We start from the raw sequence: 14,452 nt of genomic DNA on the forward strand, positions 1-14,452 counted from the left end.
TGGTAAGTAGCATTTTCCGTTTGAGGCATATGAGCTGCAGATTCTACACTTTGCATCGATTGGGCAGCAGTGTCTCCCCTAGCGGTGGGCACCTGTATCCATTGCAGTAGTTTGAAAGAGAGTTTTTAGGACAGCTTGACCTACTGCAGCTTGCTGCTTGGCTTGCACATCAACACAGTAGTATTTAGTGAAGGTGTGTGTTGTAGACTATGTTGCTGACTTGCAGATGTCTTCTAGGGGAATGTTCCATAAGAAAGCCATGGAGACTCCTAGTTTGTGTGTGGGGTGCGCTTTAGGAGGAACTGTTAATGTACGTTTTGCTTTTTGATAGCATATTTGTATACATTTTACAATCCACCTTGCAATTCTAGCTTTAGAAATGGGGTTGCCCTTATGTGGTGGAGAGAAAGCTACATACAGTTGCTTTGTTTTGCGAAAGGATTTGGTCCTACCTATATACTAGAGAAGAGCTCTTTTAACGTCTAGGGTGTGTAGAGCTCTTTCTGCTACAGAGTCTGGGTTTTGGAAAAACACCGGTAACTCAACAGATTGGTCGCGGCTGGCCCGAAGTGGTTGTAGGCGGCTTGCTGTGTTAATATGCATAAACTGGCAGTCCAATCGCTTGCTCTATCGCGCATTGATTACGGCAATGCCATCCTCAGAATTCCCAAAACCCACCTGGCACCTCTTAAATCTGTGCTCAACCTCGCGGCTAGGCTGATAACAGACTGCAAACGATTTGAGCACATCTCTCCCGCCCTTAAATCCCTTAAATGGCTCCCCATTGAAGGTAGATCCACATATAAAACAGCCTGCATTACACACAAAATCCTCCACCAAAACACACCGACATACCTCTCCAACAAACTGACCAAAGCAGGCTGCACGCGATCACTGAGAAGCTCCAACACCCTCCTACTTATCCCCCCCTTCAGAAAAATAATTCCACTCAGTCACGCTCCTTTTCAGGCAATGCCCCACTTATTTGGACTGCCCTCCCAAAAAACCTCCGCTGTAACCAGTCATAACCCCAGCTTCAAAAAAGAACTCAAACTTCTTCTCCTTAATAAATACTGGGGTTTCTAATCGCTCCCTGGTAGCCTCGCCCCTGCATCACCCCGCCTAGCTGCTCCGCATATGACTTGTGACCTCCCGCCTGGCCAACTCCCTTTCCTTCTATCTGATCACCTACCTCCCCTCCTCATGACCCTCAGTTCTCTTGCATGTTTTCTTTTGTATACTTAAGTGAGGCTTCCTGCCAAACTGTGACCGCTATTTTGTATTAATCATAGTGTCTAGCAATTTGTTTTGACTCTCTTATCTAGATGTCATGTATCCTATGTGGACTTGCTCTTTTATTATTCCATTGTCTGTGCTTATACACACTGTACCTGTATGGAAACACCTTGTAAAGCTCTCTGATATTCCTGGGTCCAGCCAGCGCTATATAAAACCTCTTAAATAAATAAATAAATAAAATCGTTCTGAGTTATAATTTGATGCCTGATGATTACTGCAAGCGCTGCCGGCCATACTATGGTTGTAGGCACTAAGCTGTGTCCATGCTCGCAATTACCAATAAAGGATTTGTAAACAAAAAAAAAAAAAAAACTCTACAGATTGGTTTAAATGAAACGGAGTTATGACTTTTGTTAGGAATTTAGGGTTTGTTCTAATAACTATTTTATTATGGTGTAATTGTAAAAAAGTTTCTTGTATAGTGAAAGCTTGGATCTCACTAACTCTCCTAAGATAGGTAATAGCTACTAGAAAAGCTGTTTTCCATCGGAGGAATTGCAGTTCACATTTGTGTAGATGTTCAAAAGGTGGTCCCATGAGCCTTGTAAGAACATTGTTTAGGTTTCACACTGGAGAGGGTGGTAACCTGGGAGGAATGATTCTTTTTAATCCTTCCATAAATGCTTTAATAGCAGGAACTTTAAATAAAGACAGGTGTTGTCTATTTTGTAAATATGCTGCAATTGCTGCCAGATGTAGGCGTATAGATGAATATGGCAAGTTACATCTTTGTAAATGTAGAAGGTAGCAAATGATATTTTCTATGGAAGCATCTAGGGGATCAATTTGGTTATTGTTGCAGTAAATGGCAAATCTTTTCTATTTAACAGCATAGCAAGCTCTAGTAGTAGGTATCCTGGCTTCTTTAATGATATTCATACAGTCTGGTGGTAGGTTAAGATAACCAAACTCTGAGACTTCAGGAGCCAGATCGCCGGATTCAGTTGGCTTGGGTCTGGATGTCTGATGTCTCCATGGTTCTGCGTTAGCAGGAATGGTGTCAGACGTAGTTTTTGGTGTGGAACTAGGGATAGTTCTAGCAGTGTTGTATACCACGGTTGGCGTGCCCATGTGGGAGCGACTAAAATCAGTTTGAGCATCTGTTGTCGTAGCTTGCGCACCATTAGTGGTATTAGTGGTAGTGGCGGAAAAACGTACGCAAATCTGCCTGACCAGTTCATCCATATCGCATTGCCCTTGGACAGCGGATGTGGAAACCTGGCGGCGAATGTTGGACGTTTTGCGTTTGTGTGTGGCGAACAGATCTATGTATGGATGACCCCACTTGTGAAAGAATGGTAGAAGAATTTGCGGATGTAGTTCCGATTCGTGAATCTGTTGTGACTGCCGACTTAATAGATCTGCTATCTGATTGTGAACTCCTGGAAGGTGTTCTGCTAACAGATATATGGTTTGTGGAATGGCCCATCTCCAAATGTTCTGTGCAAGCTGGGACAGCTGTAGAGTGTGTCCCCCCCCCTGTTTTTGTATATAGTACATGGCTGTCATGCTGTCCGTCCGGATTAAGACAGCTTTGTTTTGTACTTGGAAAGTTTTGAGAGCTAAGAATATTGCTAGCAGCTCAAGGTGATTGATATGGAACGATCTTTGTTGAATATTCCATTGCCCTTGAGTTGTACGATGTAGGAGATGGGCTCCCCATCCTGTGAGAGATGCGTCTGCTGTAAGTACTATTTGTGGAACAGGTTTGAGGAACGGCCGCCCTTTTGTCAAGTTTTTGAAATCCACCACTGCAGAGAGCGATGTGTGCGGCTGACCACCAACACCAGGTCTGTTAGTTGTCCTTGAGCCTGATTCCACTGTTGTGCTAGACATTCCTGTAACGGACGCATTTGCAGTCTTGCATATGGTACAATAAAGATGCAAGATGCTATCATGCCTATTAGTCTCATGAACACTCTGGCTGGGAGAGAGTGTTGATGTTGAAACTTTGTGACTAAGGCTTGAATGCTCTGTATCCTTGCTGGACTGGGATACGCAAGAGCTGTAGACATGTTTATTGTAGCCCCTAAATATTGATGTACATGAGAGGGCTGTAGGTGCAACTTAGTGTAGTCGATTGTGAACCCCAAGTCGTGCAATGTTTGAATTGTCTGAGATGTGTGTTGGACACATTGATTGAATGACTTGGCTTTTATGAGACAATCGTCTAGATATGGGAAGACATGTATCTGTTGTCTTCTGAGATGTTCTGCTACTACTGCTAGGCAGTTTGTGAACACTCTTGGTGCAGTTGTTACCCCGAATGGAAGGACTTTGAATTGATAATGCTGTCCTTCTAGTACAAACCTCAGATACTTCCTGTGAGAAGGATGTATAGGAATGTGGAAGTAGGCGTCCTTTAGATCTAGTGTTGTAAGGAAATCGCCTTGTTGCAGCAATGGGAGCACTTGTGAAGTGATCATATGAAAATGATCTGAGTGTATACAGTGATTGAGGGGCCTGAGGTTGAGAATTGGTCTTTGTGTCCCGTCCGTTTTGGGTATTAGAAAATACAGAGAGTAAACCCCTGTTCCTTGATGTTGTAAAAGAACTATTTCTATTGCGTCCTTTTGAAGAAGTGATAGGACTTCTTGTTTGAGTAGTGTAAGATGTTCTGCAGACATTGGACGCTGCCTGGGTGGTATGTGTGTGGGGGTAGCTGTAAGTTCGAGGTAGTAGCCATACTGGATAATTTGTCTTACCCACCTGTGTTGTTATGGAATTCCAGACCGGTAGGAACGAATAGTTTCTTACCTGTCGGTGTAGTTTTGCCGCTTGAAGATCTTTCTGGATTCACTATGCTGTGCATTATTCCGCGGTCTAGTGGTTGGGTCCGGAATCGTAGTCTTTTCTTTGTTTTTTTTGTTTTTTCGTCGCCCACGTGGGCGTCGACGTCCCACCTTTTGGTGTCCTTTCGTGACGTCGGCACGCTTCCTGCGGAAGCTCCCAAATTTGGGTGCCATCTTTGGATTTTTTTTTCTCGTTTTGTGTTTTTGCGAATCCTTGGCAATGTTCAAGTAAGTTATTTAATCCGCTTTGTCGTTTAAGGTATCTGTTTCAGTATTGACCTTGTCTTTTACCACCTGATTCTCCAGCCTCATCTTTCTGGCGGAGGTGGATGGGTTCTCTAGTGAATCCAGAAAGATCTTCAAGCTGCAAAACTACACCGACAGGTAAGAAAATATTCGTTTTGCAGTGTGAATCTTTCTGGATTCACTATGCTGTGCATAGACTTTGTAGCGGTTTGTTACTTTGTTGCGGCTGGGTGGAAGATGAGCGTTGGCTGTTGAATATACGTTGAAGCACTTTTTGTCCTACTTGTGCTTCCTTGTTCATTTGTATATCCACACAGTAGAGCTTAGTGAACGTGTGCACTGAAGCCCATGTTGCCGCCAGGCAAATGTCTTGAATGGGTGCGTTAGCCAGGAAGGCTATTGTAGCTCACCTTTTCCTAGTTGAGTGGGCACGCGCCCCCTCCGCAAGCTCTTAGTCTGCTTGTTTGTGGCAGAATTGAATAATTTGTGCGATCCATAGTGCGATGGTCCCCTTTGTTACTGGTCTACCCTGGAAACTGCTTAGGACACAAAGAACTGTTTTGTCTTCCTGTGTTCCTTTGTTCTTTCTATGTAGTGCATTACTGCCCTTCTAGCGTCCAGAGTGTGGAGTGCCCTCTCTGCGCTTGTGGTTGGGTTTTGAAAGAAACTTGGTATTTGAACTGTTTGGTTGATGTGAAACCTCAACACCACCTTTGGCTTGAAGTGTGGATCCGTTCTCATCACCACCCTATCATTGTGAATTTGGATGTGGGGTTCTTTAGTTCGCTCACCCTTCGCAGGGAGGTGATAGCCACCAAGAAGGATGTTTCCATTGTTAGCATTTGCAGGGAAGCCTTATGAATCGGTTCTAAAGGTGCCTTCATGAGCTCTGTCAGGACTAGATTAAGGTTCCATGTTGGTGGCGGCATCCTCTTAGGAGGCGCGATCCTTTTTGCCCCTTCCATGAATCTCTTTACTATCTGTGACGTAAAGAAACTTTTTCCAGTCTCTCCTCTTGTGTAGGCCACAATTGCTGGCAGGTGTACTCTCAGCGAGGATGAGCTTAGCTTTGCCTTGGGCAGGTGCATGAGGCACCTTAGCACTGTTGACTCCCTTGTCATCTTTCTGTGTAGCTTCTTCTTGCTGCACCATGTGTGAACCTTGTCCATTTTGCCAAATAGCACCTTCGTGTGCTAGGCCTCCTTGCCACTCGCAGTACCCGTAGGTGCTCTCCGGTAACCTCAGGTGCGCGAACTCTATGTCTTCAGGAGCCATGCTGCTAGGCTGAGGCTCTCTGGTTCTGGGTGTAGTACCTCTCCATTTTGCATGGACAGTAGGTCTTTTCTTCTTCCGAACTTATGGGGTGCACCTTGTGCCATTTCCATTATCTGTGAGTACCATGTCTGCCTGGCCCATTGTGGTGCCACCAGGATCAGAGTCATGTTGCTGGTCCTGCACTTGTTGAGTACTCTGTGTATCAGGGGTATCGGGGAAAAAGCTTAAGAAAATGTCCTCGACCAGCTTATCCATAGGGCATTCCACAGGGAACCTTCGCCTGGTTGCCTGGAGGCAAAGCTTTGGCATTTTGCATTCTGGTGTGTTGCAAATAGGTCTATAGTCAGTGTTCCGCACCTTCTGAATAGCCTTAGCGTTTCCTGTGCATTGAACTCCCACTCGTGGGACGCCGATGTCTGTCTGCTGAGCCAGTCTGCCTCCACATTGTCTTTCCCTGGTAGGTGTATGTCTAGCAGGTCTATCTTTAGTGGGATGGCCCATCTCCATATCTCCTGCGCTAGGTTCGATAGCGGCAGAGATTGCGTTCCTCCCTGCTTGTTGATGTAGAACATCGTCATCGTGTTGTCCGTCTGGATCAACACTCTCTTGCTGTACAATTTTGTCTGGAAGGCTTTCAGGGCGAGCAACACGGTCTTCAGTTCTAGGTAGTGGATGTGTTTGACCGCTTCCGCTGGAGTCCACAGACCCCTCACCCTGAGCTTGCTCATGTGCGCTCCCCATCCCTTCTGGGATGAGTCTGTGGTGATGGTCACCGTTGGGGTCGGTGGTGTTAGAGGCTTTCCCTTTGTTACGTTCTCCATGTTCCACCACGACATCTCCTCCTGCACTGCGTGCGTTACAACCACTAGATCTTCCCAACTCCCTGTAGCTTGTAACCATTTTTCTTGCAGCCATTCTTGGAATGGTCTCATGTGGAGGCGTACATTTGGTACTAGATGTATGCATGAGGCCATCATGCCCATGACCTTGCTCGCTGTCCTCACTGTCCGAGTTTGCTCCATCTGGTAGAGGCGCGTCTGGTAGAGGCGCGTCTCCTTCAGTAACGCCGGTGTCCTTTTGTCGCTGGGGAACACCTTGCTCTGTATGGTGTTGATCTGAGCCCCTAGGAAGACTTTCACATGCTCTGGTTCCATAGAGGATTTCCCCCAGTGAATGGGGAAACCCAGGTCCATCAAAGTCTTTGTCACGCGCTGGGCATGTTCCTTACATGCCCTGTGTGAATTTGCCTTTATTAGCCAGTCGTCCAGGTAAGGGTATACATTGATCCCTTCCCTTCTCAGGTGCGCTGCCACTGATGCGAGCACTTGGTGAAGACCCTTGGTGCGGATTTTAGTCTGAACACTAGGGCTGTGAACTGGTAGTGATGTTTGTTGATGGTAAATCTGAGCAGATGTTTGTGCCGCCTGTTCATCAGGTTGTGCAGGTAGGAGTCTTTGAGGTCTATGGTGGCCATGAAATCTCCGTCCCCTATCAGGGGAATGACCTCCTGTAGAGACGTCATTTTGAATTTTTGTGTCTTTATGTATTTGTTCAGGAACCTGAGGTTCAGGATGAGTCTTAGTGTTTCGTCCACTTTTGGTACCAGGAAGTAGGTGGAGTACACTCCCTTGTTCCTTTCTTGGTATGGTACTGGTTCGGTGGCCTCCTTTTGGAGCAGTTCCTCCACCTCCCTTTGAAGCAGTTCCAGTTCTTTTCCTGACTGCGCTCTCTTTTTTGGTCTTCTGTTTGGCGCTGTCCTTTCCAGTACTATACAGTATCCGAACTGTATGATGTTCAGTATCCACTTGTCTGATGTTATCTTCTTCCACTCTCTGAAGAAGTGACTTAGCCTGCCCCCTACTGGTGTTACATGTTCCATGGTATTTGGTCCGTGTAACCCTGTGTTGATCCTCTTGTGCTCCACCCTGGGAGGCGTTGTGCGGGTGGGCACATACTGGCCACGTCCGTTTCCTCTCCCGCGAAAGGAGTAGCCTTTTGCTGGTTGTGTCAGGTTTCTTTTTGGTGTCCCTGCTGTGCCTGGTTATCTACCTGGTTGGACTGCTGGAAGGTCTGGTGCGACGTTCCTGACTGGTTTTCCCCCTTCTGTACGGTCTCCGTGAAGGGGTACCCCTCTTCATTCCTCTGAATTGTAAGGCCCCCATGGACCTTGCTGTGTCGTTTCCCTTTTTGAGCTGGGTGAGTTTGTCATTCACCGGCGCTCCAAACAGTGTCTCCCCATTGAATGGGGTGCTAAGAATGTTGTGCTGAACCTCTTGTTTGAAACCGGAGATCCTGAGCCAGGCTGGCCTTCTTACAGTGATTCCCAACATCATCAGCCTGCTGGATGTGTCTGCTCCAGCCAAGCCTGTTTTGAGGCAAGCGTTCGGCACATTCTTCCCCTCCTCCACGAGGTGTGAGGCTCTATGTTGGTACTCTTGTGGGAGGTGCTTCGTCAGCTGCCCAATTTGGTCCAGGATTTGGTACTGGTGCCTATTCAGTAGGGCGTTTGAGTTCGCCATGCGCCAATGCATTGCTGCATTCCTTTCTGTCTTTCTCCCCGTCAGGTCCATCCTCCTGCTTTCTGGCGGTGGCCCTGATGTCGTTGGCACATTTGCCCTCTTCCTTGCGGTCGCCGTGATAATGAAGTCCGCCAGGACTGTCCCTCTGATGTACGGGGGATCTTTCGTGGAGTGTTTGTATTTCTTCTCCGTCCTCGGCGTAACGGACCTGCATGTCGCCAGTTCCTTGAACGCCTCCTTCTCCTGAGCCATGACACTTTCAAGCATTGGGAGATACTGGCTCCTGGTCTGCGTGGGGAGTAGGGTCTCCAATAGGAAGCCAGACTTTTATTTCTCTTCATCAAGTTTGACTCCAAACGCCGTTGCCACGTTCTTGATCACCATATTGTATGACCCAATGTCGTCTGTCGGCGAAGGCCTCGAAGGGTACGTGTCTACGCCCTCTTCTGGACTTTCGGTGTCGAGGTCCTGCCGATCCAGGTCCTGCGTCCCAGAGGATGCCGACGCGAGAATCGTCCTCTGGTCGTCGTCACCCTCCTCATCTAGTGGAAGTCTTCATCCTCTTGATGTTCTAGAGTTTCAGGGCTTTTCTGCGGCTCTTCGGCCTCAAAATCCTCCTCCTCTTCTACTTCGACGATAACCGTCGGTGCTTTCGACGAAATCGTGAACTGTTTGAGTCGTTCGTCGAACAACTTCTTTCTTTGTAGGATGCTATCCATTTCGGCCTCGAGCCGTCTTTTCTTCCTTTCCAGTTTGGCGGCCTGTTTGGCGTCAGACTGTTCTGCTGGTCTCTTTGCCGTGTATTTCGGCGCCGACGTTGAAACGGGACTCGTTTCCTTTGTCGACGTCGAGGCGGCCTTTGGGGACTTCTCTTTCGAAGTCGAACGTTCCTTTTCAGGTACGTGCTTCGACGACCTTGGCTTTTCGCCGGTCTTCGCCGCCTTGGAGTCCTTCTCGAAGGATCCGCTGGGCTCTCCGTCCGACGAAGTTTTCAGCGCCAGTGCTCCCTTCGAGGACTTTGACTCAGTTTTTCGAGAGTCTGCTTCAGACCTTCGCTGGTCTGTCTGGGCTTTTGGGGTCGACAACTCCTACCTCTTTAGAAGTTTTCTTATCGGTCTCCACGACCGTGTAGCAGTCGTCTTCTCCAGCGACGTTGTGTTCTTCGTCGGTCGAGAGTCCCAGGTCTCGAATGGACGGTGGTTGGCCCTTCCCCTGCATGATGTAGTTGGCCCTTCTCTGTCGCTCTCTGACGTGGAGAGTCTTCGGTGTGAAGGGAGAGCAAGTGTTGTCTCGTGGTCGTGGTCCTTCTGAGCGTACTTGTGGTGGCAGTTACGGCAGGATTTGAAAGGGGTGTTGGCAATTTCTCGCGCTCAGGTGGCCCTCTGTATGCACATTCTCCGTTGGACGTCGAAGTTCTCGAAGTTCTCCTTCTTTTTCCATCGTCCGGGCTTCTATATGTTCTTCCTCGTCGTCTTCTCAGTCTTTTCGTGCAAAATTAGACTCTTCTGTGTCTTTTCCCATCCAAAACTCTGGAGCCTCTCTGGAATGATCCAGACCCAACGGCGGAAAAAAGAATCTGAAGATGGCGCCCAAGGGTGCGAGCTTCCGCAGGAAGCGTGCCGACGTCACGGAAGGACAAAAAAAGGTGAGACATCGACGCCCACCTGGGCTACGAAAAAAAACCAAAAAAAAAACACTACGATTCCGGACCCAACCACTAGACCGCGGAATAATGCAAAGCATTGTCAATCCAGAAAGATTCACGCTGCAAAACTGTGTTAGTCTGCCCCCCAAAGGAGTGGAGTGCTGTTGGGGGAGCAGAGGGAAGTCACTGTTTTGTGGTGGAAGAGGTTTGATAATTGTTGTTACCTCGACCTCTTCCTTTATTGTTGTTGCCTCTATAGCCTCCTCTAAAATATCCTTTACTGGAGGATGTCTGTGTATTGGATTTGAAGGAAGCTCTATTGTCTGCTCCAGTCTGTTTGGAGCCTCCTCTATAGAAGTAGCGACGAAAGGAGCCTCTAGCTTGTGTGGATAGCAAAGCTCCCATAGATTTGGCTGTATCGGTGTCTTTCTTCATTTTTTCAAGTGCTGTGTCTACCTCTGGTCCAAACAATTGATGTTGGTTGAATGGCTGATTTAAGATGGTAGTTTGTCTTCCTGTTTAAATCCTGAAATACGTAGCCACCCATGACGTCTAAGTAGGACACTAGTGCTTACAGTTCTAGATTCAGTGTCTGCTACATCAAGTGCACACTTGATTGAGGCATTTGAATTTAACTTGCCTTCTTGTATAAGGTTGTTTGCCTACGCCTTGTATTGATCAGGTAGATGTTGTAGTAGTGTCTCTAACTGATCATAATGAGCCCTGTCATATCTTGCAAGGAGAGCTTGTGTGTTAGCTATACGCCATGTGTTGCTAGCTTGTGCAGCTATCCTTTTGCCTGAAGTATCTATCACCTTAGATTCTTTATCAGAAGGTGGTGCTGCACCTGATGTCTGCGAGTTTGCTCTTTTTCTAGCATTTGATACGACTAGGGAATCTAAGGGTAGCTGTCCTTTAATGTAGGCAGCATCCTCAGGAGCAGGCCTGTACTTTTTCTCAATTCTAGGGTTTAGAATCCTAGCACATACAGGATCTTTAAATACTTCTGGAGCATGTTTGATGACACCTTTAATCATAGGCAGAATTTGAACAGACCTTTGTGATTGTTCAAACGTATCTAATAAGTAATCTTCCTCTGCCTCATCTGAATGCATGGTAACCCCATGATAGATGGCAGCCCTATTCAGTAAGTGCCCAAAACTAATATTGCCTTCTGAGGGAGAAGGTTTTGATGGATATGAATGTGGGTCAGGCACATCTTGTGGGTTTGGGTATTCCCAATCTGGATCATCAATAGGGTAGGGAAAAGGCTCATCTGGGTCTACCCCTCCCCCTATGCTATACTCTTCATCCTTTGGAGGTGTATGTGGTGAAGAATGAGGAGGAGAGTTTTAAGGAGAATTTTGCGGTGAAATGTTAAGAGGAACAGGAGATGAAGGAGAACGAAGTATAGGAGAAGAAGGGTGAATAGGAGATGTGGCAGAGTCCTTCTTCTTGACAGGCACTGCAGGTGTAGGTGCTGTGTCTGACTTCTTCCTGTGTGGTAGTGGATACATGACATGTCTTTGGGTCAATGTAGATCTTCTTTTGTTGAAGATCAGGTTGGAAAAGGTCTTCTCCTTGCGGAACCTTTGCCGGTGCCGATTTTTTCGGTTCCGGGCGTGGTTGCTGCTTGTCTTTAGCCTTAGGAGTTGTTACTGTTTCCTTTGGCGTAGATTTCAGCACCGAAGGTATTGTTTTCGGAGTCGTAGGCTGTTTCGAGGGCTTGAGCGCATCGGAATCAGGCCTTGTAGGTTTCGGTACCGAAGCTATTGGCTTCGGAGTAGAATCTAGTTTCGTTGGCCTCGAGGCGTCAGACGCTGGCTTCATAGTTTTGTCTTTAGATGTTGACGGTTTTGGCGCCGGGACTTCTTTCGGTTTCGGTGCCGATGGAGCTGGTGGGATCGGCACGTGTGGCTTGTTCGGTAAGGAGCTACAAGAAGGCTTGAGTTTTTCCTCGGAGCCGGGCTAGATGGCGCGGCTTTCCAAGAGTCTTGTCGGTCGCGACTGGGCCCCGGAGGCGGAGTGTTGACCTTTCCCTTCAATTTGGGTGCTGGGTATGGGGCAGGGGTAGTAGTACTCACGGAGCTTACCCAATGGTATGGAGTCATCGGAGTAGTCTGCCCCGGATACGATTTGGAGATCGTCTGAATCTTCTTCGGGGCTGAGTGGAACTTCTTTGAAGATATCCACCGGTTCTGGAGCCGATCTCTGCATGTCATGTCGACGGGCCCTTCGATCTTGAATGGTCTTCTTGGATCTAAAGGATGCACAGGCTGTACCAGCTGGATTCGTCGTGTTCTGGTGATAAGCACAGGTTACAGACCTCGTGATGGTCACTGTGTGGAAACTTAGCTCCACACCCGGGGCATCTTTTGAATGGCGTCCTTTCCATGAGGTGTAGGCCTCACGGTGTGAAAACGGACCGCGTCGACGACCGGAATCGAGCTGATTTAGTCGAGTTGACGATTACCAATATCAAAAGTAGTTTGGAGAAGTTTGAATACGTTTGTACACGTCTAAGTACTTGAAAAGTAGATTTCGAACCGGAGCGGAAAAGTTTCATCCGAGCCCAGTGGAGGAAAAAAACAATCTAAGGATGGAGCCGATGCCCATGCGCACTATCGTCCCAGGGAGGAGTCACCTATCTCATGACTACAAAAGACTTCTTCCAAGACGACAACATGCAATCATCCGAGCCCAACACCAGGTGGCGATCTAATGCAAAGTGTAGAATCTGCAGCTCATATGCCTCGAACATAGGTGTCCTGCAAGTCCAATGTCACCATCCAGTCTACAGGGGTTGAGATCAGATAGGTCTAGAATAGGATGCAGGCCTTTGTCCTTCTTGGGCACCAGAAAGCAGTGGGAGAAGCAACCACAACCCACTTCAGGGACACGCTCTATAGCTCCCTTGGCCAAAAGAGCTCCATGCCATCGTAAGACGTTGGCATGGAGGGAGGCGTAGACTCGAAGGTGAGGGAGTAGCCCCTTCGGACAAGTTGAAGAACCCACCTGTCCGACGTGATGGATTGCCATGGGAGGAGGTGATGGCGAATCCTGCCTCCAAGATGGGCCTGGAACGTCGGACTAAGAAGATTTGGAGGCAGTGGCAGGGAGATGGTGCACTGGGACGAAAAGCAGACTAGAGTGGATAGGAAGGTAGAGTTAGGCTCAAGGATCTGGCCGTAGCTCAAGAGTTTTTAAAGCGCTCAAGCGCCAAATCTGCTTTGCCGCCAAAAAGACGACGACCATCAAAGGGCTTGTCCATCAAGGTTGACTGGACATCCCCCGAAAAGCGAGATGTCCTCAACCAGACTTATTGTTTAAGAGCTACCGAAGTGGCAATCATCCTGCCAGTTGAGTCAGTGGTAACAAGTCCACACCGAATTGCGAATTTGGCTGCATCTCTACCATTCGCAACTGCCTGGGAGAGAACCACCCAGGCCTCCTCCAGGCACTGAAGCAGCACCTGCGCGCCCGTGTCCCATATGGTATAGGAGTAGCAGCAAAAGAGGCACGCAGTATTCACCAACCGCAGTGCCAAGCTGGAGAAAGAAATCATTTGCTTCCCAAGATGGTCCAGCTTCTTGGATTACCTATCTGGAGGAGCAGAAGAAAACACGCCCTTAGAAGAAGAGACTTGGAGCACAAAGCTCTCAGGGTCAGGAACACTGGGTTGCCCGGGGCCAGGCACTGGTGCGAGCAATTGTCCTCTCCTCAGGAGCCCTTGTGCTGGGCTTGGACCAAGTGCCCAGAAGGACATCAGTAAGGGCTTTTTTTGAATGGCAATAGAGGAAGAAGCCACAGGCAGAAGAACCTCTGTCAGGAGGTTAGTCCTGACTGCCACTGAAGGGAGCTTAAGGCCAAGGACCACGGCTGCCCTTCTCAACCTACAGCATAGTACGCTCCGCCACCACCCTCTGGTCGATAGGGAACACCATCGATGAACAGGGGAACAAAAGTACGGTTCAACGTCGGTCCGGCTCCGTGTCAAACTCGGGGATGACGATGGGATGGCGTCTGGCAGGGGCATAGCCGGCATCGGTGCCGGGGAAGGTCGAGTGAGATCGACTGGCATTGATCTGGATTCAGGCCTGGTACTGAATTACCCAGTCATGCTTGTTATATGTCGCCAAGCTTTTTCAGACAGGGATCTACTTTTGTATCTCTTCTGTCTCACTTCAAACTGTGTGCAGACATGCTTTTAAAGTCTTATTTAATTCGAGCTGCCTCTTATATTACAGTATTTCTAATCATTGCTTTTTAAGCCTCTCAAATTACTATTTTCTTCTCACCACAGCTATAATTGTGAGAACCTTTAACAGAAAGATGTTTTGTCTCCATTGGCCTTCGCCACATCTCCTCCACCAACCACTGGCCAATTCACTGTAACTACAACCAAACTATGGACCAACAGAGTCTGACGACTTTGCTCGGCTGTTGCTAAATGTTCTTTGAGTACAAATGTTTAGTGATTGGCGTGGAAGCTCTACGTTTTGCCTGGGCGAACACGACAGACCCGAAAAAGGGCTGGGTTTGCTCCTCGGAATGATATAAAACCTCCCTGCCTCACTTTTTTTTCCAAGATAATTTATTTGTCACAATAATAATGGACTCTAACAATCACATCAGGCAGCTGGTTTCTAAATGACGATAAATAGACAACTCTATGA

General features: G+C 47.8%; 1 protein-coding gene across 2 annotated transcripts in view; it reads right to left on the bottom strand.

Moving 5' to 3' along the window:
- CCPG1 (cell cycle progression 1) overlaps positions 1–14,452 on the bottom strand; it is a 314,779-nt gene that overhangs the window by 100,802 nt on the left and 199,525 nt on the right. The gene's annotated exons all lie outside the window — the stretch shown is intronic.

The sequence above is a fragment of the Lissotriton vulgaris genome, chromosome 2_1 (assembly GCF_964263255.1).
Source record: "Lissotriton vulgaris chromosome 2_1, aLisVul1.2, whole genome shotgun sequence".
NCBI lineage: Eukaryota > Metazoa > Chordata > Amphibia > Caudata > Salamandridae > Lissotriton > Lissotriton vulgaris.